This window comes from Emydura macquarii, unplaced genomic scaffold (assembly GCF_026122565.2).
Source record: "Emydura macquarii macquarii isolate MOO-44397 ecotype Brisbane River unplaced genomic scaffold, CSIRO-AGI_Emac_v2 contig_2897, whole genome shotgun sequence".
Lineage (NCBI taxonomy): Eukaryota > Metazoa > Chordata > Testudines > Chelidae > Emydura > Emydura macquarii.
Genome location: NW_027133034.1, coordinates 40,661,602 through 40,685,672, shown reverse-complemented (window position 1 = coordinate 40,685,672; position 24,071 = coordinate 40,661,602). Strand labels below are relative to the sequence as shown.

General features: G+C 41.7%; 1 long non-coding RNA gene across 1 annotated transcript; it reads right to left on the bottom strand.

Moving 5' to 3' along the window:
• Positions 1-3,151: 3,151 nt before the first annotated feature.
• LOC137166938 (uncharacterized) lies at positions 3,152-23,233 on the bottom strand. The gene is made up of 3 exons (XR_010923887.1): positions 23,113-23,233; positions 9,910-9,960; positions 3,152-6,288 (listed from the first exon to the last, which is right to left on the bottom strand). It is a non-coding gene; the product is annotated as an uncharacterized lncRNA (long non-coding RNA).
• Between the last annotated feature and the right edge of the window lie 838 nt (positions 23,234-24,071).

Here is a 24,071-nt window from a genome sequence, read left to right as displayed (position 1 = left end):
GGTAACGCCACAGGCCCTCTAGCTGCATTTGTCTATCCATCCGTCACTCAGCATCGTGCATAAAGAAGTGCACTACTCTCACATTGCACCGGCCAGTACAGAGCTAGCATGAAGTGTGTGATGACAAGAATAGCAAGAGTGCTCAGTTCATTTCCTCGCCATCCTATCGGACAGCCACACCCTGTGAAGGAAAATAAAATCCAATAATCTGATTCCCCCCCCCCCCCCCATCAATATGCCTATTGTATCCTTTTATGGGGTCCTAAATATGTTTCCTGTCCCTCACATGTTTATCTGATAAAGACAATAAATTAAGAAAATAAGACAAACACCACTTTATATGCAACCTAGTAAACTAGATTTATAGCAGATTTCTCCAATTAATATCGTCAACTATGAAACAGGATCGGGCCCCAAATCAATTAAGTCCAACAGTTACTTTTAGAGCCCAATCCTAAATTTACTTAAATGGAAACATTCCATTGACTTCAACAGAGGCAGACCTGGGCCCAAGGATTTGACTCATTACTGGCCTCGTCTTGCTCTCATTGAAATCAGGGAGAATTTTCCTATTGATTTCATTGAGAGAGGCAAACAGCAAAACTCCACCGAGAGCAATATCTGGCCCTTGCTATTAATCTTCACCTCTAGTTCAATCCAGATATAACATATTACTGGTGTATTTCAGTTAATTGTTAAAGAAAATAAATACTAGCTTCAAGGGGAAAAATTAGCTGTTGCTAAAGTACAACGGGAGAGTCAAAGAGCTTCTATACCCCAACAAAATAGGCCCAGTGTAATTATCTTATGCATTTCTTAGGAAATTGTAATTGTCAGATATTGATGTTTCCTTTCTTCTAAATCAAAATAATAAAAAGTGGTTTTTTGGTTGTGCAATCTATGAAAGTGTAGTGTGTCTTTTTACAAAGGAATGGACTTTTCTCTGAAGTGATTCTGAAAGACTCTTTCCCCCTCCCCCCGTTTTTGGCTATCCAAACAAAATGAGAAACAAATATTTCCATCCAGACAAGAAACCCCACAACTGTACTAACAGAGAACACACAGTTTAACTACATAGTAAAACTAAAACAGATTTAGTGAAATGTTTAGTTAAAAATATAAATAATGAATGTATTTCATTTTAATACATAGCAAAGGTAACTTTAGTAGGAGGTAGGTACAGTTATGATTATGTCCATTCATACTCTTTCTGTAGTTTCAAATATAGTCTGTTTGCCATTTTTTGTACAATATTATCCTTTTGTTACTGCCAACCAAACAGTTCCATTAGCATCATGATTTGCAGAGTGTTTAAAAAGTTTTGACTCTTCTGTCTACCTGCTATGAATGGAATGTGATTTTATGCCTATGTCATTATCCTCTCTGTATAATTGCTAATAATTGCTACTATTTTTCTTAATTTAAAAGTTGTTACAGGAGAAGCTACCACTATTGGTTAAGAAAATGTAACTTTTCCAACATTAACTTTTTACACGCCATTTTGACTGGTTTCTTTTTCAATATTACACGGTAGGATTCTGAATGTCAAATACTGCAATTAATGTTCCTGCTTAGAAATATACCAGGTAATGGGCTGGCACAGATGTATTATTCAGCAAAAGTGCAGTTATTCATTGTTTTGCGGTTTCATGTTAAGAACTGCATGACATTTTGTGACACACTAACAAAATTGCAGTCAATTAGATTTAAAACACAGACATTCTAATAAAACATATATAACTAACTCCTTGTAATCTTTTCGAACTATTTCCTTGTCTCAATTTGCATTGTGTATGCTGCCAACTGATATATGTGAATGCTAAATGCAAGACTAAATTGATTAGCACTTATAATAGAACTTATTATCAAGTGAAAAAAGTAATCAAAAGTAAGAAAATTGGAAGCATTTCTTACGGTACCTTAATCTAAACTGGAAAGTACTGATGCACGTCTGCAACATCTGCAGAGATATAGTTTCCACTATTTTGTTTATTAACGTCAGCCTTATTTCTAAATATTCAAAGAGAAATCTTTCTCTAGACTCAACTCAGAAGAAGCGACCCGTGTGATACAGAGGACACCTCTTCACGTTTTATTGGTCCCATGCTAGACTGTTGCAATAGTTGCAGAGTATATGATTATTTACATGGTTTATCTTCTTAATTCCATAAGAAACAGTTTTGAAACTCGAACTTCTCAGGAAAGGATTATCCAGTTCTACATGCCGAATTCAAGTTCCCATCAGAAAATTAAAATGTTTGTGTTCAAAATAACTTGTAAATGAACTCGGTTTTTTCCGTTTCTTTTTGTATTTTGTGCATTGTAGACCCTAGCAATGATATTAGTTCTAGTGTGGGAAAATATTATAATTGAGATCTGGTAAGTTATTTGCAGACTTCAAGTTTTTCTTTACACTGTGCTGACATTTAGTACAGCCCCGGTGAGGAAAACAATACTACCATTCATGGCTCTAGACGTAGATTTCAATCGACTTAAGCGGGCACAATGAAACTTGGTCATTCACTGGTTACCCATATTGTGTTCTCAAATTTTCTCTCAGCAAAAGTATAATGACTCAGTATTGTATGGTTGCATAGACAAGGGCTCAGAACAAGAGACACTAGTTTTGTCTGACGGTGTGAGAAAGTCGTGAAGGGATCTTTTCTTCCAGATGGTGTTAAATTCAGCTGCCTTTTTAACATTGGCCTTGCACACAATCTGCTGCTCCCTTTTCACAAAGAATAAGCCCGGGTTTCTACTAGTTAACATGCATACTCACGCAACCTGCAACTTCCAGCCAACTGTTTTACAATGCAGTGGTATGCTAAATAAACTTGATCTGGGCTCTGCCAATGTTAAAACTAGCCTTGAAAGGCCTACTCAACTGATATCTACACTTCTTTTGACTTAGAACTGTGTATTATTGGACTATTTTAAGTTGTAAAGAAATATCATCTGACTGGGAGATCATTTCATAAAACAATTTTTACGACTTGAGCCTCTCGACACACAAACTTGGTGGTCCCCAGATTGCATGTTAATACAATCTCTTTCCCCAAAATCAGAAGTTGAATGTGCAATGTCAAAGAAAAATCTGGGACATGTTGCAGCAGAGCAATGGAAGAGCAATAATAAAAATAATAATATAATATAACATTGAAACATATTTTATTGATTGATCGTCATGTAACATTCATATGGTACAAAACAATGTTGATATGACAATGGCGAGCACATCATTATAACACTGATCATTTTCCTTAGGTGTTTTCCTTAACAAATTTACATAAAAGACCAAGAGGTAAGCAAAAGCTTAAGTAATTTGACTCCATTGAATGCTTTCTGTAAACAATAAGTTTCCTCAGAAAACATCTTATTGCCTTAATTGAACCTCTTTGAGGAAAAAAAACCCACACACTTTGTAATGTAAATGTTAATTGTACTAGACAATGGCTCTAGGTAAATAGCACCCCTGGACATGCAGTAAATGAAAGGCATACAGGCACTTAACAATGAAAGGTTGTTCTCACAAACAGCGCTTCTAAAGTAAATAAACAAGGGTCTTCTCAACGGTCACTATAGCAGTAAAACTCTGGCACGTGTACAGCCGCCAAAGTGGGAATTTATGTAAATAAAGGCTGCCTGAACTTCTAGCTGAAACTATGTTAAAAGTCACTAGTAAGTTCATTAGACATAACGTTATATAGCTATCGATAATATCTTAGGACCTTTCATACAAATCCTCTGTTTTAAATAGAAATAGCCGTAAACACAACATGTCTGCTATCTCTAGGTAACTATTTACTATTTCGCCACTCCTTTCCCCTCTGCGTGTGTGATGTGACCTGATATGATATAATAAGGCACATAGGTATCTCAGACGTACAAATATTTTATTTGTTCCTTCTAATTTGAAAAAAAGTCTCAGTCTATATACGGTTAGCCCTTATGAAGAAGGCAAAAAACTATCTTCTCTTTTTCTTATTTTAATCTACTTTTGAGAGGTTTTATTTCCAATTTAGTACTATACAGTAGTGTGCCTTTGGAAACATCCTTAGGTCAAGTCCAAGGAAAAAGGCTACACTTCAGAATTAATCCCGGTCAGTTTCACTTTTAAAAGACACCCAAACTGTAGGAATTATAATGACAAATGTAATATAAATAGGCGTACATTAAAAAAGTGGGACCTTTGCAAGGCCATAACACCATCCCTGCGAATTTGTGAGTGGGGAAGACATGCACACTGTAAATAAATTGACTTTTTAGAATTGCTTCATATTAGTTTCTCTGCCTTTATCTTTTCTAAATAGTCTGTGAAACTTCAACCCCATAAAAAAGGTTAAACTTGATTATAAATAGCTTAAACAGTAGCTATAGAACTATCAGAACCAGACAGTATGCAGCTCCAGAGCAGTTGGTGTTCCCACTTGGGAGCCTGCAGATGGCTGTGGGTGGGAAATGCCTCCACTTTCTTAAGCGATGGAGATGAGTATGGTGTGGTGCACTTGATGTTTTTTTCATACCCCAACCCCCAACAGGGCTGTCTGTCATAGGCTGCCGGGGCATGGCATTGCCACTTGCCCCCGAGCGTGGGAATGGGAGCGTCCAGCCGTTCACATCTCCTGCATTCCGTTTAACGGAATCAATTAGGCAAGACAGACCCTCAGATTTCCCACCCCCTTTCCATTTTTGTCAGGTCTATATACGTCCTAATTATTTCAGTTTGGGATGCCAGAGCTGTTTCCTGGATAGATCTGATCATCCTTAAACAAAAAGAGAGGAGGCGCACACGTGGGTTTTGGAGTAAATGTCACTTTCATTTCCAATGCTAGTCGCAGAGTAAGACACAGAACATTTCTTAACACTTTGACAAGGGGGGAGGCGATCTCGTCTCCATCATGTCTTTCTGCTTCAGTAGCTTCCTCAAGGAAACCCTCTTGGAACAGAGAAGCATCTGTGCTTGCATTTTGAATAGAAGAATAAAAATCAGCCATCACTTTTTTCATCTTTGTGCAGCTCCACCGAGTTCCCAGTAGATATAAATTATTAAGCTTGCCTACACTTCAGTGTAAACTTTTTTGAAAGCCCGATTTCATATCATTTGAAATACAACGCCAAACCCTTTAAGATTCTCCCAGACAGATTTTTCGAATTTAGTCCACCCTATATTATTGTCATCAGCAGCACTAAGATCTTTATTTTTTCGACTGAGGCCTTTTAATTGCATTGAATCATTTTGCAAAATGATACTCAGCATTTCTAAACGTCTTTCTAAAAAATTACTTCAGCCCTTCAAATATTAACATTTTTTTTTATTTAACAGCAAAAATTCCACATGCATTGTTTACCAGTACCATTTCCTCTTTGTAGCATATAACCACCCATGTTATAGCATCTGACAACTTCATATTCTGGAATATGTATGTCATCTAATTTCCTCCACTCTCACCTTTAGCTGTAAAAATGTTAGATTCAATAAGCATTCCTGACCTTTCTCGGTTTTTACTGTCTCTTGCTGTAGTCTTTCATTTCCACACGCTGCACGATGATCATGAAGGAGTTTTTACTTTCGGTTATCTAGCTTTATGAAGACCAACACACTCATACAGCTAGATAACCAAAGATAACACCTCGCTTCCTCACAGGATTATTTATTTATTTTTATTTCTTTGCTAGAATCCAGATTCTTTCTGAGAAACAGGCGTGTTGCTTCCTCCAAGAGTCCTGGCGGTGCCTTAAAATATTCATCCTCTTATGCAATTGTGACCTGATTTTTGTGTGTGTGCTGCTCATACACATCCAAAAGAAATCTGTTGCCTTCAAAGTTTATCCCGAACTTTTTTCTTTTCAGCCAGTAATTTCCGGCAGCGATAGCCAACAATTCGTCTGTTAATATCAGGAAAAAAAACCAGCTATTGAGGTGCATCAAGCTGTTAAAGAGTGAGAAACCTCCATCCTTTCACAGGCCTCTATTTGCATTGTAAATTGCTTCAGTCTCAGGAAAGACTCTTTAGCCTCTGTGAAGATGTAAAGCCATCGGCAATTTCCAGCGCAGTGTAAAGAGAAAAAAAAATCCCATTTCAGTAGAAAGTGACAAGACGATTCGAGGATCCAGCTCCTGATCCTTTTAGATTATGCACGATAGAGAGCTGTTTACCAAATGGTGGCAGCTTGATTGCAAATATCTTGTGTGTATGTGTGTTTTAGGGGGAAGATCCTCGATTTCTCAGGGCTCCTAAAGCTGGGGAGAAGAAGATGCGGTCTTGCTGGCTTGCTGCTGCCCCCGGTCTGAAAGAAGGAGAAAAGGGCCATCATTGGAGGGCTTTCAGTGCCAAAATGTGGACCAGCCCGGCAAGGTCAGAGGTCCTGGACCGCGGGAGACCAAGGTAATGATGATGTCATGAGAAATCTCAAGTACACACGGTTATTGATATGCATGAGTGATCAGCAATCTGCCCCGCGCCATCAACAACAGCAGCAGCAGCACTGGAACAATTCCTATTTTCTCAACCAACATCTCCTCCTCTAGCACTACAGACTGCAGGAAAAAATCAACCCGCCGCCTTTTACCTTCCTTGTTGCTAGCGTAGATCGTTCTAATATCCAAAGAGTGGAAGAAATCTCTCTCTAAGGACAGATAAAAGCGTTTCAGATCTGGGTAACGTCTTTGCCTGCATTTCTCTTCTGGCAGACTCTGGTTGTGCAGGGAGATGTGAGGCACTTTGCTATTGCTTAAAGCAGGGCCTTGCTTTCTGAGACTGGGAATCAGATCTGTATTACGCAGTGAGTCGATGTGTAATTACACTGACAATTTGCTCTGGTGTGTTGTGTTTTAATGGCTTCACATCTCAGTCATGTTTTGTATCTATAGTGATTTGCAGGTACTAAGACCATGGCGATTGTGCAATGCATTTTTGCTCTGTATGTTTATTCGGAATGCTGCAAGTAGGAGGCTGCTGCCTGGCTCCAGTGTATTTTATAATATCTATACACCTTCTCCCCTCTCTCGCTTTCTGTGTTAGAATGCAACACAGGTGAGCATTGCAGCAATATTTTTCTAACATTATATATCATTCTGGGAAATGCCTTAATAAAAATGCTGATGTATTGTTGATTTTTTTTTTAACCTCCGACATATACTGAAGACCCACATGCTTATATTACTCAAAAAACTGATGACGGCAAGTATTTCTAAATTGTTCAAATGCATTATGTACAGTTTTAGTATTTAAATCTCTCAACTCACCCTCCCCTCAAAAAATATATTATACTTTGAATTATGTAGCAGTATAATTTGTATAGAGTTTTTTAAGCCTAAAGTGCAAACACTGAAAGGTCTCTCAATTACATGTGATACAATGAATCTTATGACTGAGATCTGCAATGTTTACTGTTCAGATTAAAAAATGTACTTCAGCAGCTCACCACGCTGCAGTTTATATAAGATGCATATTGAAAAATTCAACACAGATATATAATATTGAATGTTCTGCACTTATAAATGAATTATGAGTTAAAGATCATGCTGTTACTATCCTTTTAAGGAGTAAAATAAAACAAAATGTATGTACTATGCTATTTATCACAGTGCTGTTTATAGGAAATCTTCAGAATCAATTTAAATATATGTTTTGTAAGTTATCCTATATTTCTTCTGGGTGAACATTGCTTTCACAATACACACAATTATATTGCAACTTGTGTTCCATTAATTTTGTAGCTTGCTTACAGGGTAAGACATATACATGTGTGCATCATGTGTATGTATGTGGAGGTGTACACATGTCTATGTATGAGACTGTGTGTGTCTTTAGGTGTGTGTTCCCAGTGTAAAATGAGAACTTTATAAAGCACTCTAATTGCTGATCATAGATTCATATTAGAAACAGCATGAAAATGGGAAATCAAAATAACGTAATAATAAGACAAGGCCCAAACTTAATTGATTAAAATACTGCCACCAAGAAGTGGCCTGTGTGCATTACTAATGTGCCAGATATTGCATTCAGAAATTATACTACTTCTGAGGCCATTCATATGTTTTTGAGATTCTCAGCCTTTTGAGCTAAGCACTGTACTGTTAAATACATGTAATTAAATAGCATCACATGGGAAACACTGTTATTTGGTATCAAGGCATGATATGTCAGATAGCATGAGCTAGTCATGCCAGTGACTTTTTTTCACATTTTTCACAATCATGCATAAAATAGTTAGAATTCTTATGAACATTGTACTATGTGGTTACTGGGCTTAATTATCTCCCAGGCTGTACAACAGGAATGACTGAATTAGACATCTGATATATCTAAAGGCACATGATCATTTTGATATTATGTAAAATTCTAATGAGCTTTTCTGAATTGGCAGATAGATTTTTTTCCCAAAGGCTAAAGGCAGCAGTATTAACGATCAGGCTTCTATTACATACAACAGGATTGTGAGCTGATGCATTGAATTCTTTAAATTAGAGACATTAAAATTCAAATAATGTTTGTATGTGTGTCTATGTCCATGCTTATATAGATATACAAATATATAATACATATCAACACATACATATGTTACAGGATTTATAGTTAAATGCAAGGCATGATATATCATATTATTTTTATTTTAAATTAAGATGTTTGAAAGATACAAAGCATAGCGTTAAAACATTAGGTTCTATTCTAAAGACCACCTAACTTATCACACACTATCTCAAGAAATAACTGTTATGCACAGGTCACATTTTGTAGATTCACTGGAGTCCTAGGAAGTAAAAGTAGCCAAAGTGAGGATTATAACCTCACTGTTCATTAGCCACATTATCAATTAAAATTTTTATCTTTCAGTCAGCTAGTAGGGCTCTAAGAAATCTACAGATGTCCACTAAGGCTTAGCACAGAAATACTTGCTTATTCTGAATATTACAAAGGTTTATACATCAGCTGATCATGTGCATTTTCAGTGACTGTATTATTGGCTAAAATATGAAAAGTTAAAGCAATTGCAGATTGGAAGTTACTTTCACATATTTAATGCAAACTATCAAGAACAGCTGTTAACACGTTTTCAGATGTTTCTGTTTTACTTAATCATAGAAAACTTATTTTACAGTTATAATACCAATTTAGAAATAATCTGCATATTGGAAGATACTGAATCCAAACAGTTACTCTTGCCTGATCACTCTCTAATAAATTCCCATTAATGGCCTGTAGATGAGGATGTGATTGCCATGCTTGTTTTCTAATCTTTTTATAGGTCTCCAGATGGCTATGACGTAAAGGCGAAACATCCTGCATGGATATTTTAGGAATAAACAATCTCACGTTAAAGTGGAAAGTTTATGATTTTCTACTATTTAGAACCAGAGTTCTGTTCTAATGCCAATCTGATCACCTTGTTACCAGTGTATGGGATGCAGACATGAACTCTATTTATATTCTATGCAGTGCATCAAGAATTAGGTCATTGCAGGAATCCCCTTTTCGTATTTAGTTTGTATATAATTCACATAGATGTAAACCACAGTCCACTAATACAATCCAGGCAAACATTTCCTGTATAAAAGCCATTTAATTACAGCTATTTGTATAGCCAAGTAAGGCACTTGACTGGCTTGCTTTCTAATAAAAATATCTTTTTATTTCTTCTGTGTCCAGAATTTATTTTTAGGCAATTACAAATTATATTTCTGTTATGTTTGATATATAACATACAGAGAGCTATATATATAAATTCAAACTACAAAAAGAAAGAAACTTAGACTATTGAGAATTTAAAAATATAGCAAAATACCATGCAATAATTATTACATGGAAACACTGTATGGGCTGTTCAACAGCAAATATGTGTATTTTATTTTTATGTTATGTATATTCTATTGCTTGGGTTTTATGAAACATGAAATTTAAAAATTACCATTTCTTGTGATGAGTGCTATCCTTTGTGATCCTTCTTCTTAATCTGAATCTGAAAAATAGCCCAAAAAAAAAAGGAAATGATCATAATTTTAACACTTACAGTCCATGAATCTTGTATCTGAAGTGTGTTTGAATATGATGAACATATATATGTATGTGAAGAAAATGCTGTATATATCAACATTTAACATAATCAAAGACTTGACTAAAATGTTTTAACTGGCTATATTTTCTGCAGAAGATCTAATATGCCATAAAGCAGATATGAGTAGTGTACTATGGTATCTGAAGGGTTAAATATGATAATTAACATTTAAGTAGAAATAATAATAATTGTTAATAATAATAATGAGATACTACCCACAATACTTTGGGAGGGAATTCTATCATTAAGAATAGCAAAAATATATTTTAGGGTTGTTAAGTAGTAGGGGTAAAAAAACTGAAGGCAGATCAGATATTTGCATACTGTAAGCTACCAGTTACTTAATAAAGGATGGAGGCTCCACCTAGCCTCCAGTTTCAAAACATACAAAACACATTAATTATGCCAGTATTTCCAAGATAGAATTTTAGGTCTTTGAAATCAGTGATATCCTAAAATCAACACCATTAGAAAGATAGAGGTTATATTTGCGGAGTTACTGAACAAGGAATTGTGTGTGTGTGCGCGTCTATATAATGTAATCATATCTGTTAAATTAGTATGAAATTAGTGAAACGTTAGAAAATAATAAAGACGTATTGCTAAGTGAGATGTATTCCTTTATACCTGCATTTGCCGGATTTCTTTTCTATCCCTTTCATGAATGCTCAGTGTTTGTTCTTCTTTTGGGAGATGAATACTATTGCACAAGTTCATTGCCTTCAATTATGCTGCCTACTGGCACTCTCAGGCCCGGTGTGCGCTGTAATTACTAGTATCAAGGTTGGGAGTAGACAGCTTGATTGTGGACGGTATAGTCCGCTAGGCTCGGCCTAAATTGCAACCTATGCAGCAGCCTTCCGTTCCTGCAAGGGCCTCTGACCGTGGCCGTGACATATTAGGACACTCTTAGCCAAGTTCTGAGCTATTCAGCTGCTGATGGGACCCTCGCAGACATTTCCTGCTCAATAACCAGTTACGCTTGCCGTAGGAAACCCAGCAAATACAGCAGGGTAACTTGATTGCTCTACATTTACAGCATTTCACTCCTCTACAAAGGCATACTACAGAAAGCTGTAGATTTGAATCCGAGTTTAGGCTGCGTTAGACATAATACAGCTTTCTCTGCTGGGTTGTCCAATATATGAACACTTATAACAACATGAAACTTTCACAAATCATCCCGACCTAAAATAATACATATTTTGATCAGAGTGCATTTTGGATAACCCAGGAAGTAATGGCTGCTCTGGCTGAAGTTACCCACTAAACACGGATAGATAGATAGATAGATAGAGAGCTATAGATATAAATCTTATATAACAACTACATTCAATAAACTTTTTCACATTTACATAATCAAGCACATGCTTTCATTGTCAGATAAAAAAAGCTTAAAAATCTGTAACCGATCAGCTTTAGTTACAATGTGCTAATGTCAAAACCTGGGAAGAATATTTGTATGTTGCTACATTTTCCGAAGATATCCTGGCATTGCTGAAAAGCCTCTCTCTGCTTAGACGCTAATGCTATCCGTTTACTGTCAATCTGTTTGATAATTAATAGTTCAGAGACCTAACTATGTACAGGACCAACAGGTTTAGCATCACACGTACTAAATCAGTTAACCGATATAAGTCAACATGTAAACCAATGAAACTCTGTCCTGTTAATCAAATTTCTCTCACAATCATCACTGGAAGTTAGGAGAGCTCTAATAAGGCAACCTGTCCAGTCTGTTAGCAGGAGAAGCAGCTACTGCCCCTGAACCTGACACAGAGACCCTAACCGAGTTCAGATTCATAAAGACACGTTTCTGGAATCACATGTGTGATACGAAGTTCAGTTGTCTCCATTCGGCAAAAAATTCTGATCCTCTCTATTCCCCCAATTATACTTACATTTTTTTTTCTTATAAGAAAGATTTGACCCCCGATCTAGATGTTAGGGCTGAATCTCCGGCTGCAAACAAAGATCCCATGGTCAAGCCCCCTTTAAAGCACAGACAGCGGGTTCCTTTAGTCTCCACAAATTCAGCTCATCCCCTCGTCATCTCTATTTGAAATTGCAGCGTAGTTGCATGGTATAATTCTTGCAGGGTTGGTTATAAAATAGTTAGAAAGAGCTTCTATCCAGAAAAATAAGGACGAAATAGGAAAAAAAAAGTTTTCCCCCCCTTCCATATTGCTTCCTAAGCCCCAGAGTAGAAAGTGAAGTGTTGTACGTGAGGCTCTGCAAGTTTTTTTTTTTTTTTTTTTTTTGGGGGGGGGGGGTGAAGGATGGAGGGTTGGCCAAGGTCTAGTCCAGCCCTCTCTGCTGAGGAGGACGTGCTCTGAAATTCAACCAATTTCCCCAACGCTTTTGTTGCTGATGAACTGAAGCCCTATTGTTCATCCATTGCCACGGTCTTTTTCAGTTCCTACTATACGTTATGCGTTGCCAGCGATAATGAATTTGCACCAAACCCTCTCAGAGTCCCCCTCTGACAGACGGAACAAATTAGAAATGTCTAGTCTAAAGAAGAGCAATGGCTACATTTTCCTATAGAAGGGGGAAAGCACACATTTCTTTGGAAACTTACAAAAATTGCCCCCAAGAAGTTGAGTTTTCTAGCAGGTTTTCCTTCAGTTAACTTTTGAGAGACGGCGTCTTCTGCGTCTTGTTTTTGGAGGCACTGCCGTTAGGTGTGACTTTTCGTGCAAATCAGAATAAAATGAAACCACCACCTCTTACAATTGCTGTTGTTCGCAAACTCGTAGAGAGACCTGGCCTCAGCGCATTGACTTCTGGAAGGAGGGTTTCCTAAAGGATTGCTTTTGGTTTTCGTGTTTTGGACTAAAAACAAAGGGGACAGGATGGACAATTTTAGTCAACGCCAACGCATTTTAGGATGGCTTTATGGAGCTCAGTAGGGCGCCCTTGAAAAGCGAGAGCTAGAGGCGGCGGGGTGGGGGGGTGTTTTTTAAAAGGGGGGGGGGAGGTTGAGCCTGTGGAAAATGTAGAGAGAAAGAAGGCCGGGTGTTAGCTTGTGTGTAGAGATATGGACATGCATTGGGAGACTAGGAGGACTCTCTGGGTGTCCACTCCTGGGTGTTGCGAGACCATTGTGGAGGTTGGCAGGGATGGAGAAGTATGGTAGCAGACGGGATTGAAAGGCTAGATGTTTGTGAAGGAAGGTTGTAAGAACCCTTGTATGGGTGTGTGTTTGTAGGAATGTTTGTGTGCAAGGCTGTGTGTTGGTGGGGAAGGCTGTGTGTGTAAATATGTCTCAGGGTGGGTGTGTTTGTAGAATGTATCTGTGCATGGATAAGCATGTTTTCTCTACGGTGGTGGGTTGCTTTTTTGCATGTGTAGGTGTCAAGAAGTGTATGGGTGAAGAGTGTGTCTGTGTGCAGGATTGGGTGTTTGTGACGAGTGGAGGCGGGCGGGGGAGGAGCAATGTTTAAAAAAAAAAAAAAAACCCACCAACAGATGAGTCTCCCGTATGGAAATGTGTCTGCATGGAGATGGGAGGCGGTAATGAGAGGTGCTAGCTGAGAGCACCGACCACTCTGCCCCCAGATTTCCCGCCAATTGTAGCCAGAGGACAGACGGTCACTCGTGTCCTTTCCAGTAATCGCCACTAATCACACCCACAGCCACACCAAAAGAATGTAGGTGCTGCTTACCGACTATGAGAGCCGGCAAAGAAAGAGTTTTGTGTGTGTGTGTGTGTGTGTGTGTGTGTGTGTGTGTGTAAGCGCCTGATTACAAGAAGATGAAGAGCTCAAGAGATTTTAAGAGCAGACTTTACATCATTTCTAGAGATATAATAATGTTCACACTCACTCCCTCGAGTCCAAGGATCATTTGAATTTAGTTAAAATGATTAAATATAAATACAGTGTGAGTGAGACAGAGAGAAGTTGCTAGCTTGTAGCTTGCATATTTCATCTGGTTTACTAGAAGGCTGATCGTGGCAAAATCTACAGAAATGCCATACAATAAACAAAAGCGGCAGATAACAGGAAAAGTTAGACATTAATGAAGCCTGTCCTCGATTGCCTAATCTCCAGAAATTCCCCTGCCCATAAAGGTTCTTCAGGCCTATGTATATATAGGGGGGAAGTCACAAAAGGTAAAGTCAGAGAGAAGGGGAAGGAAGACAGCTTCAAAAAAACAAAACAAAAAACCAACAGCAAAAAACCCAGCTGCTCTCTTCTTTTCTCCGGTTTAGTTAATAAAGCACCGTCAGACTTTCCCAGTTCAGGGTATCCTTAGATTCAGCCTCTACCTTCGAAGGGGAGAAATGAATGCAAACCCAAGAGAAGTGGTTCTGACCAGGATTCACTTGCAGATCAGTGCCACTCCTGGGCGTAGCAATGAGGTTGATAAGGCACGCAGGGCGAGCTACAGCCTGGCGAGTCTTCTGGTCTCTGCCTCTTCTTTCCCAAACCGACATTGTCAGCAGCCTTTCCCTTGCAGCAGAACATAACACTGTGTCAGTACCCAGGTACCAAATCACTTGATCTGACGAGTTACCTGCACCAGTGAACTGACGCGTATCTTTTAATGTTTGGGGGGCTTTTTTTAGTGAATGCCGACATCGTATATTCCCCCGCTCATTAGCTGCTCTCCAGAAGATATGCCCCATTTTTAGACGAGTCTCAGCAGAGCGCTGGTGGGATCGTGTACAACGCGTTGCGTTTGTTTGCTTTGTTTTGCTGCTGTTCGGGGAGGGAGGGGTGGAATTGTTTGAACGTTTATTGTATGGGGTAAAGGCGCCGATCGGCTTGGGTGGGTTGCAAAACGGGGCTGGAGACGAGCGGTGCAGCTGAGGAAGGCTCTTCACACGTGTCCAGCTGCCTCCCCACGGCTTCCGCAGCGCAGGATGCTCCTGGCTGGGCTCCTGCCGCTGCTGTAATATATCCCCGCCGCTGCTGCTGCCGTTTTCGAGCTGCACGGCTGCCTCCCTCCCTCTCTCTCTCTCTCTCTCTCTCTCTCTCTCTCTCGGCTCTGTTTTCCCCATCCCAGCTTCACGTTCAAGGTTTAACAGCGAGGTCACGTCCACTGACGTCAGCTTGAGTCTTACTGTACGTCCGGCTGCATTTACATACATCAAGGAAATTAGGGCATTAAAAATATGCAAATCCTGCTGCTTGAAGAAGAGACGGTAGATTCCCGGAGCGATCGTCCCTGTTACTGAAGACTGTAATTAAAGGAACAGAAACAAACCGACCCTCCCCCCACCCCCACCCCCCAAAAACAACAACCACCACCACCAACCCCCCCAAATGACAAATATCTGTTAGGCTCTGAGAAGAGGTTTCTGCGGCTCGGGTTGCGCGGCTGACTGAGGACGGCCGGCCTGCAGCTCTGCGCGGAGAAGAGGACAGGTTAGAGGAGGCTGCTCCAGACGGCTCCCTATGCATAATCACCGCTGCGCCATTCTCCTCTCCGCCTGCTGCTGCTGCTCCCGTTGGCTCCAGCGTGTATTATTTTTAATACTGATGCATATGTAAAGGTATATTTGCATTTTTTAAATTTACTGCAAGTTAGAGGCTGTCGCATTTTCTTGATATTTTCCTCGATTTAAAAAAAAAAATCATCCTTTTCTTTTTTTTTTCTCTTTGCTTTCTTTCTTTTTTTCTTTTCTTTTTTTTTTTTTTTTTTTTTTTTTTTTTGGCAAGCCTGCTTTGCTGTATGTGCTCTAGATACAGTTTCCTCCCTGCTTCTGGCTGTGTACCAAATATGCACATTGTTAATACAATTCCAGCTACACACTGTTCTCCTTTGGTCTTAAAAGGAGAGGCACATATTACTGACCTGTACCTTGATCAGCTGTCATGGCAGCAGCTCACGAGTGAAAGTTGGCTCTCCTAATTCACTTCATATTAGAAAAAATACCGTGTCAGGGGACAAGGCAGTCTAGATAATGAGCGTCATAGGAGCTGTTTCAAACGATTTCTAATATTTCGGTGCTGAATGACTACCTATATCCGCACGTATTTCTCTCTTGATTTCAGGCATCTTTGATTTCAAAATAGTCTCTTTAAATTGTCTAGACCAGGTATGGTCAGCTTTCTCCAAGGAAGACATTTTCAACCATGTTGTACCTTCTGTCTTAACGGCTACATTACTCATGTACTGCATTTTATTTTTAACTTGTGTGGCTTAAAACCAACACCTATTCTTGACTGAAAACGCATTTTTATCTGTTATTTTAAAATATTGCCGCTCTCCTTCCATTTTATCTATCCTCAAATCCACAGGCCTTGAATTATGTTAAAACAATGTTAGGTTATTTTGGTGTATTTGAATGGGGGGAAATATTTTAACACTCCCCTCCCCCAAGCAAATAGTTTAAGCTATTTAAAAATAAATTAGTACCGTCCTTCTAGAAATAGTATGCTTTAAAAATGTAGAATTTCGTACCATAAAAAGAACAATGCACGCACCCACACACACGGTTTAAAAAATTAAATACGTCTAAGCATATGCATACGTAATTAGTTACACTAGGAATGACTTACCTGCACGAACGAGCAGGGCAAAAGTTAGCCCTCCCCAAAGATTGTAATGCATGTATTTCGAAATACATATCAGAGTGTAATTTTCGTTCTCTATTATTCAGCACCTATTTCATAACATGTACACATTAATTCTTTAGCGATTCCTATGGTATTTCCAGCGCTACCTCGAGCTCCAGTTTTACAAGCCCCTACACTAAAGGGCTCATATGATATGTCACCCAATAAAAAGTGGTCAGATGGCTACACGTAAAACATTTACAAAAAAAAAAAAAAAAAAAAAAAAAACCAACAAAAAAACGGAAACAGCCACTCTCATCTATTACGTTAGTTCTTACCTTACCATATATAGCACCAAATACATTAGGAAAGTACATTTTTGTGAATAACTGTAGGACTCCACAACTGATGCGGAGTTGTCCATTTACATGTAACGTTGGGGACACCTAGCTGACTGAAACAATCCGGTGTTCTAGGCTGGTTTTAAGGAAACCACGGGAATCCTTGATCTCTGTGCCTCTGTATGAAGAGACCGAGAGATGCACACTGATGTGCACGTACATGTGTGCGTGTGTGTATGTGACTCACACACACAACTTGCATGTATGCACAGGTACGTGTTTGTACACAGGGACACACATGATTTGCGTGTGCCTGTGAGTACATAGGTCTGTACGGTGCATCCATCCCGGCTATATCTGTTATATAACGCCCAGCTCTGTATGTCACACGTGTGTGCGCGGTGTACACGTTATGCCTCTGTGGGTAGATAGGTACCGTAGCCAGCGCTCTAGCGTCCCCTTAGCTGTGTCGGGTCTCCCGGAGGGGCGCAGGGCAGTGCCCGCCGCGCCTGGGTGGTTAAATGCTGCTGCTGGTGCTGCTGCTTACCCCGGGGCCAGTGGGTCGCTGGGTGCTGCCTCTGGAGGGTGGGGAGAGCCGCCGCCGCGCTGCTTCGGGTGCCGGTCCTCTGTCCCAGCCGGGCTGCCTGGAGAGCGGTGCCTGAGCGCGCCCCCCCCCCTCCCCTTACCCAATTCCCCCCCTCCTCCACACACACCCCGGCTCCCGCCCTGCTTTACCATATGGAGGCCGAGTCCCTGCGAATCACAGCAGCAGCGGGCGGCATTTGAATAAGCCCCGCAACCAGCACAAACCCCCGACTCCTCCGCACACCGCTCGATCGGCGAGGCCACTTCCCCGGCCCTCCTGCACCTTGCTGCCCCTCCCCCCTCCGAGGCAGGAGCCACAGGGAGAGCAAGGGACAGCTGCCTTGCCTCCCTCCCTTGCCACTTTAGCACGAACCTGACGAATAGAATCCGAACAATAAATATGCCTCCCCTCCACCACACTGCACATTAGTGACCTAATCCTGAGCCCTGGCAAGCTAAAAATACAGGGCTCTCGAGTTCGCGCCCCATCCCTACCTCTCACCTGTGTTTTAACATGCCACCGAGGGAGCATTGCACATATTTTACGCAGAACATACTTAGGCTTTGGCTAAAGATGGGATCTAAGAGATGGAGCGAGGGCTTTGTAAGCAGATTTTAGATTCTGGTTGCAGCTTTATTTTGGTTTTCTTTCTCTCTCTTTAAATATGAAAAATAACAGTATTTCACCCGCTCGCCCCGTAAATACTAGGATTTTCCGGGCACACTTGACAGGTGAGCATGCTTTCATTGCCATTCCTCACAGCTTATTTTAGCAGGAGGGGGGGAGATGCAGATCTGGGGGACTGTCGTTTTCACAACATCCAAATCCTTCGCTGAAAGCATTTCGCAATGAACACACACGACCTACGTTTGAAAAGCACCTGCACTTTTTCAATAAGACAACATTGTATTATTATTTTTTTTAATTTATTGCCCCCACGACGTTGCTAAATTGGGACAGTGGTTTCCCTGTACAAAAGCTTCCCTCCTCTACGGTGAATACTCCTCACAAGAGCTAAACCTTCTCCTTGGGAGACAAAAATAAAATGAAATGAAACAAAAATCGAACAAACAACCCCAACCCAACCTTTGGCTGATTGATAATCTTGTATCTGACATCCCAAGTCAGAAACCAAGAGGAAAGGCAGGAGGAGAGAGGGCAAGAATTGTCATGCGAGGAAATTCGGATCCACATTTCAAATCATTGCGATAGTGTTAGATTTCCGGGGCTGGGGGCGGGGGCGGGGGGAGGTGGGGTAAACTCTTTGTTCGATACATTTGAGTGAGTCAGTCCTGTTGGGAGGCTTCAAAACGTTAACTTCGGCATCAGTTTTGGAGAAGTAGCCAGCGCCGCTGTGGTTTCTATGCCCGCAGTGTTTGTCGCTTTAGCACTTGCGGAATAAGCAGTAGCCAGCTTTTCATGATGGCTTGCTTTTGTGTTGTTTTATTTGCTTCGTCAGTTTACACCTGGTATCAAGATCAATAAAGTTAAGAATTGAACCGATCCATTAGTTCGCTGGTTTCTATAATGATCTGCCCAAAGAGCGGATTAAACGTGTTTGTATCAACCGGGCTAGCTGAAGTCCGCTGCTGACCTTCTAGTACTGGATAGAGATCAAGTGAGAAGGTGGCGGGGTGGGACAGAGGTTGAATTCATGTCCTTCATCCCATTCATTTCTCTAGCCTCTTCCCAATACCTAACACAACTTTCTGACCCTGTCCAACAAAGCCTCAGTACGACGGTCAGGTGAGAAAGGTGAGATAATACCTAGTCTGTCACTAGGAGAATATTGGCAGCCCTAATAGGTCCCTGGGGGAAAGGGATCAGGCGGGGCAGTCTGTGCCTCTGGACGGCTCCGGCCAGCAGGGGGATAGCGACACCTACTGGTCGCCCACACCAGCCTAGATGGTGGCGGGGTGCTGTGTGGGGCCGAGTTTAAATAAAAGGCTTAAGCAGAGCCAACACCGTGGTCGCCTTTCCAATCGAATACATTCAGTACAGTAGAAAAGGGAATAATGAAACCAAATTCATCTGAGTAGTAACCCTCCACACTCCGAATTTAACAAGCTAAAGGGTCCTGTCAAAAGATTTTAACCGAAATAAATGTAAAAAAAAAAAAATCAACAAAAGCACTGGAGAGTCAAAGGCAATTGTGATCTTTAGCTCACGAAGTGCTCCTTCTAAATCAGATCGACCTACTCCCCCTGTTACATAGGTGTCGGAGCTCTGTCCGACATTAAGTCTGAAGTTAAAATGCTTCCCCTTCCAGTGATGATCTGGATTATATCGTACGCAAATTACTGGTCTGATGAGAATAATTTTAAATCCTGAACTGCGGAGTAGGTCTTTCCCAGGAAGTTGGTGAATGAGACAGTGGGTACCAGGACAGGACAGGACAGGACAGCACTTCTAAGTCCTTCATGTCGCCCCCACCTCACCCTTTCATTCACTCAGATCCAGCCGTGCCCAGGTTGAGCCTTTGTCCTGCTACCATTATTTGTTCTTAATACAAGGGGAAAGGGAATATTCTAAAAACCATTTCGGCAGGGACATTTCCCTCGAGGGTTTAGCTTTCCAGTGTTAGGACCAAAATACAGTAATGTAACAGTACATGTAATTTACTGTTAAAGGCAGCAGTCTTTCACAAACCACTGGAGGAAGCATGACCTTGACAATAATATCATGAACAATAGTATAGTTTTAGTATTTCATCTTCAGAATGACATTTTGTTTTATTTAATTTGTACTGGTACTGTAAAACACTTTTAGAAAATCATCCCAGCTACTCTCAGTGTCCATTGAATAATTTAGCCGTTTCTTGTTGCCTCTTTTTGTTACCACTCTAAAATTCAGGGTCGGATTAATTTTACCAAACAGGTATATTTAGGAATGTAAACAGTGGTAGAAAAGTGACAATCTTGTTCGCCTGCTAGCAGGAACACACACATGGAGGAAGATGTAGGTTATATGTTTGAGTTGATTAACTGCTTTTAATTTGTTGTTGTTTGTTGTTGGTTTTGGTAGTCTACTAACAGTCAGTTTGGATTGGTAATTGGCTTTCAAGACTTCATTTTAGCATTTTTTAAAAATAGGCTCAATTTTAAGGTACACTAGGAAAGAAAAAAACAAGTTTGCTGTCACTGAAGGACATTTCTGTGCATCTGCAACAGTTTCTTTCTTTTTTACTTACTTATTTATTTTCTTAAATAAAACGCGCATCTCTTTTTTCATTATGAAAGAGTGTGTGGCTCAGGCCCAGTAAATATGTATTTGTAAAGGTAACATGGCTGACATATGCTATTGAAAAGGTGTCTGTGCCGCAACTACCTTTCAGAGGTTTTAACTTCCTTTCATTCTGTGCATCCAAATGTAGGTCCCCAGAGCATGTATTTTTTAAGTGTGCATGAAGGATAATCAACAAAACTTAGCTAACTCTCAATTACATTATATCTAAATTTGGATGAGCCCCATATCAATAACGTAATCACAGGAACGGTTTTTTGGGGAAATCATAAAAAGGAAAGAAACTGACACAGATATTGTATCTGGTCAAGGATCTAACCTATATCCACAAAAATAAAACAAAACGAAAATCAGATATATCTTTAAGTATTGAAGAGGTCACCAAATACTGGGTGATTACACCTGCTGCAATATGGATAATCACACACAGCGTTCCCGCTAACACAACATTTATTTGCCTGGATATTTTTGTGAAGATTATTGTTCTTTTGTTTTAGTGACTCCAGACAATGTTAATGTTGTATCTGGCACTAAGAAAATTGATACCTATCATTCTGCATTGATAATGATGAAGTTCCTCCACCCCCACCCACCAAAAATTAGCTATCCATAAGGATTACTGTAGCATATTTAACAATATTCCTAAAAAAAATCCCACGGATATGAATTTAAAGTTAGATCCTATTTTCGGAACAACCGGCTTCTCATATATTTCTTCCACTTTAGAAGAACTTACTAGTTCTAGATTTTAGTACCTTTATTAAAACCTTGCCATTTTGTTGTGGGGTATATGCCCGTGTTAACAGTTTCAGGCATCTCTTGATATATTCTCGTATCAGATAATATCAGTACTACTTATTTATCAGAACACCATGGGATATTCAACTCTATATAAACACCGGAAATCAGCATTGTCCTTTTTTCCAACATGTTACCTACAAAACCCGTTTTCTGCATTGGGTTTTTCTTTCTTTCTTCTTTTCAAGCTTTTGGGTAGGAATGCATGAATAAAGAAACAGGGCTACTGATCAGCAGCTCAGTCGAGGTGCATTAATCACGACCTGAACATGTAAACATCTAGCAATTCCCATCGATAAATTGGTGTGCTAGCCGGGCAGGCTAATTGTGGCAGCAGGCATATAGCAGAAAAGCCTGGGAGTGGCTGGCCAAGGGATGTAGATTGCAGACGATCAAAAGGCTGATGTTGCGGGGAGAGGGGAGGGTCATCGCACCTTAACCCACCTTTCCAGGGGAAAAAGCCCCACACAGCTAAAAGTTAGCCAGCGCAGAAGTGGGGTTGGTTTGGTTTTTTTAATTGGACATCCCACTTCATGTGAAAGTTCTTTCTGAAGCCAGTCTGTTTTGCCAGTTTGCCTAAACCAGGTATAGGTTTCTTTCTTTCTTTGAACAGACTTTGTACCGGTCTCCCAGAAGTACCCCCGTATAGACTGTAGAACTTTGCTCCATTGCATTGCTGTTTCCTCCAGCTGACAGCGAGACAGCCAATGTCCTGGGCAAAACACATGCCAGCTTTATCCTCGCCAGAGCGATCAGGAATCCCGGGTCCACGCCCGTAATCAAAGTCAGCCCTTACTTCTTAAATAAATAATCAAACCAGAACTAGATGGCTGGCAAGTTTAAAAGGCGCACGCACACAGTCTCACACTAATGTGCGACGTGCGGGGACGATCTTGGGTTTTCCAGCTCTCCCCGGCCCCGTGTGAATACAAATTCTTCCCTACACGTGCTGCCCCTCATTACTGAATACAGCCCGCAATGTGTGTGTGTGTGTGTGTGTGTGTTTAAATACGCCTATAGGCAGGTCGCCATCAGGTGATCAGGCTTGTAATCCAATAGTCTTTTTTCGTGTAAATAAGATTTGTCATTAACAGTAAGAAATTAAAAGGAAAGAAAGGGCCAGGCGAACCCGGATGGTGAATTGGCCCCGAGGCTTTCCCGTGCCGCTGCTGCCGCGTCCGGCACAACCCACTGAGCCCAGCGCGAAACTTTCTCCCCATGTTTGCAGGAAATCAACATTTCAGAGGAAGTAGGCGAAGGGACCAAGCGCGCCCAGGCTATTTGGGAGGAGTACGGGGAGGGAGGGAGGGAGAACGGAGGGAAGGGGGATGTTCCTGCTGATGTTCTCCCTCCACCCTCTCCGCCCTCCCCCGTGCCCCAGCGCAGGGAAAGCGCCCGAATCACCCTCACCCAGCAAGTGGGTAAGCATCGCCTAGCCGCCCCCGAAGCGCAGGGGACCCTCCGGATAAGGACAGCCCTTGCCCGCACTGCCGGGGCACTAAGGGGAGAGGTACTCCGATTCCTGCCAGGTAACGTGCAGCGCCCAGTGGCGGAGGCTGCCTGGCGCCCGAGTACTCACCCAAGCGATGCCCGTGTAAACGGCGGCCAGCGCGCTCCCACTCCCAAGCTCCCAGGCCGCCGGCTTGCGGGAGGCTCAGCTCCTGCCTCCTCTCCTCGTCAGCCTCTCTTCCCGACACACGCAGCCCCTCACTCACTCACACGGATTACTTGTGACTTTTCGAGCCAAGCCCTGCTCATTCAGCCTTCGCCGAGGGAGAGGGAGATGGGAGGAGGAAGGGGGGGGGGGGTGACCAGGATGCTGCCCTCCCTGGGTTGCAACGTGACGCGCCCCCTTCACCAGACATCAACCACCCACCCCTGGAAAGGGAGGGGGTGGAAAAAGCCTCGGGGGGAGCCCGATGTGCACGTCAGCTCCGCGATGACCAGGGCCGGGGAAGTACAAAAGGCGTCTGCGGGGCCCCCTTCCTGCCTGTTCCACTGATTAAGCATGCAGGCGTCCGAAAGGGTGGGAAAATCCAGGGGAGCGGGGCTGCGAGCCACTTTCATCTCCAGATCGGCTTAATGAGGTCGGTCCCTGCCGCCCCTGCCTCCCTCCACAGCCCGTGCAGCGGCGGCGGCAGCAGCAGCAGCAGCAGCCGGCGCTTCTCCTGCCTACTTCCCCACAGCTCGGCGCGGCAGCCCCGGCATTTCGGGGCAGTTCCGGCCCTGCACACAAAGCTCTAGCTTGCGCCCAACGCCCGCTGGGACTTTTGGGTTTCTCCTCTCGCCTGTATTGTTTAGAGGGTTTTACTTGGGGAGGTGGGGGGCAGGTAGCCTGGACCCGGAGGCTGTTCATGCCCTGCCGGGGTTGGAGCCCGCAAACGAGTTCCTCAACCAAACGGGCGGCCTGGCAGAGACATTGCAGAGTGTCACTCCAGGTCCGGTGGGCTCGGGTCCAGCAAGAGAACGCAGCGCTTATTTCCAAGGCGTTCCTCTCCCAGGATCTTTAGTTCAAGATCTCTCTTCAGAAGGGAGACA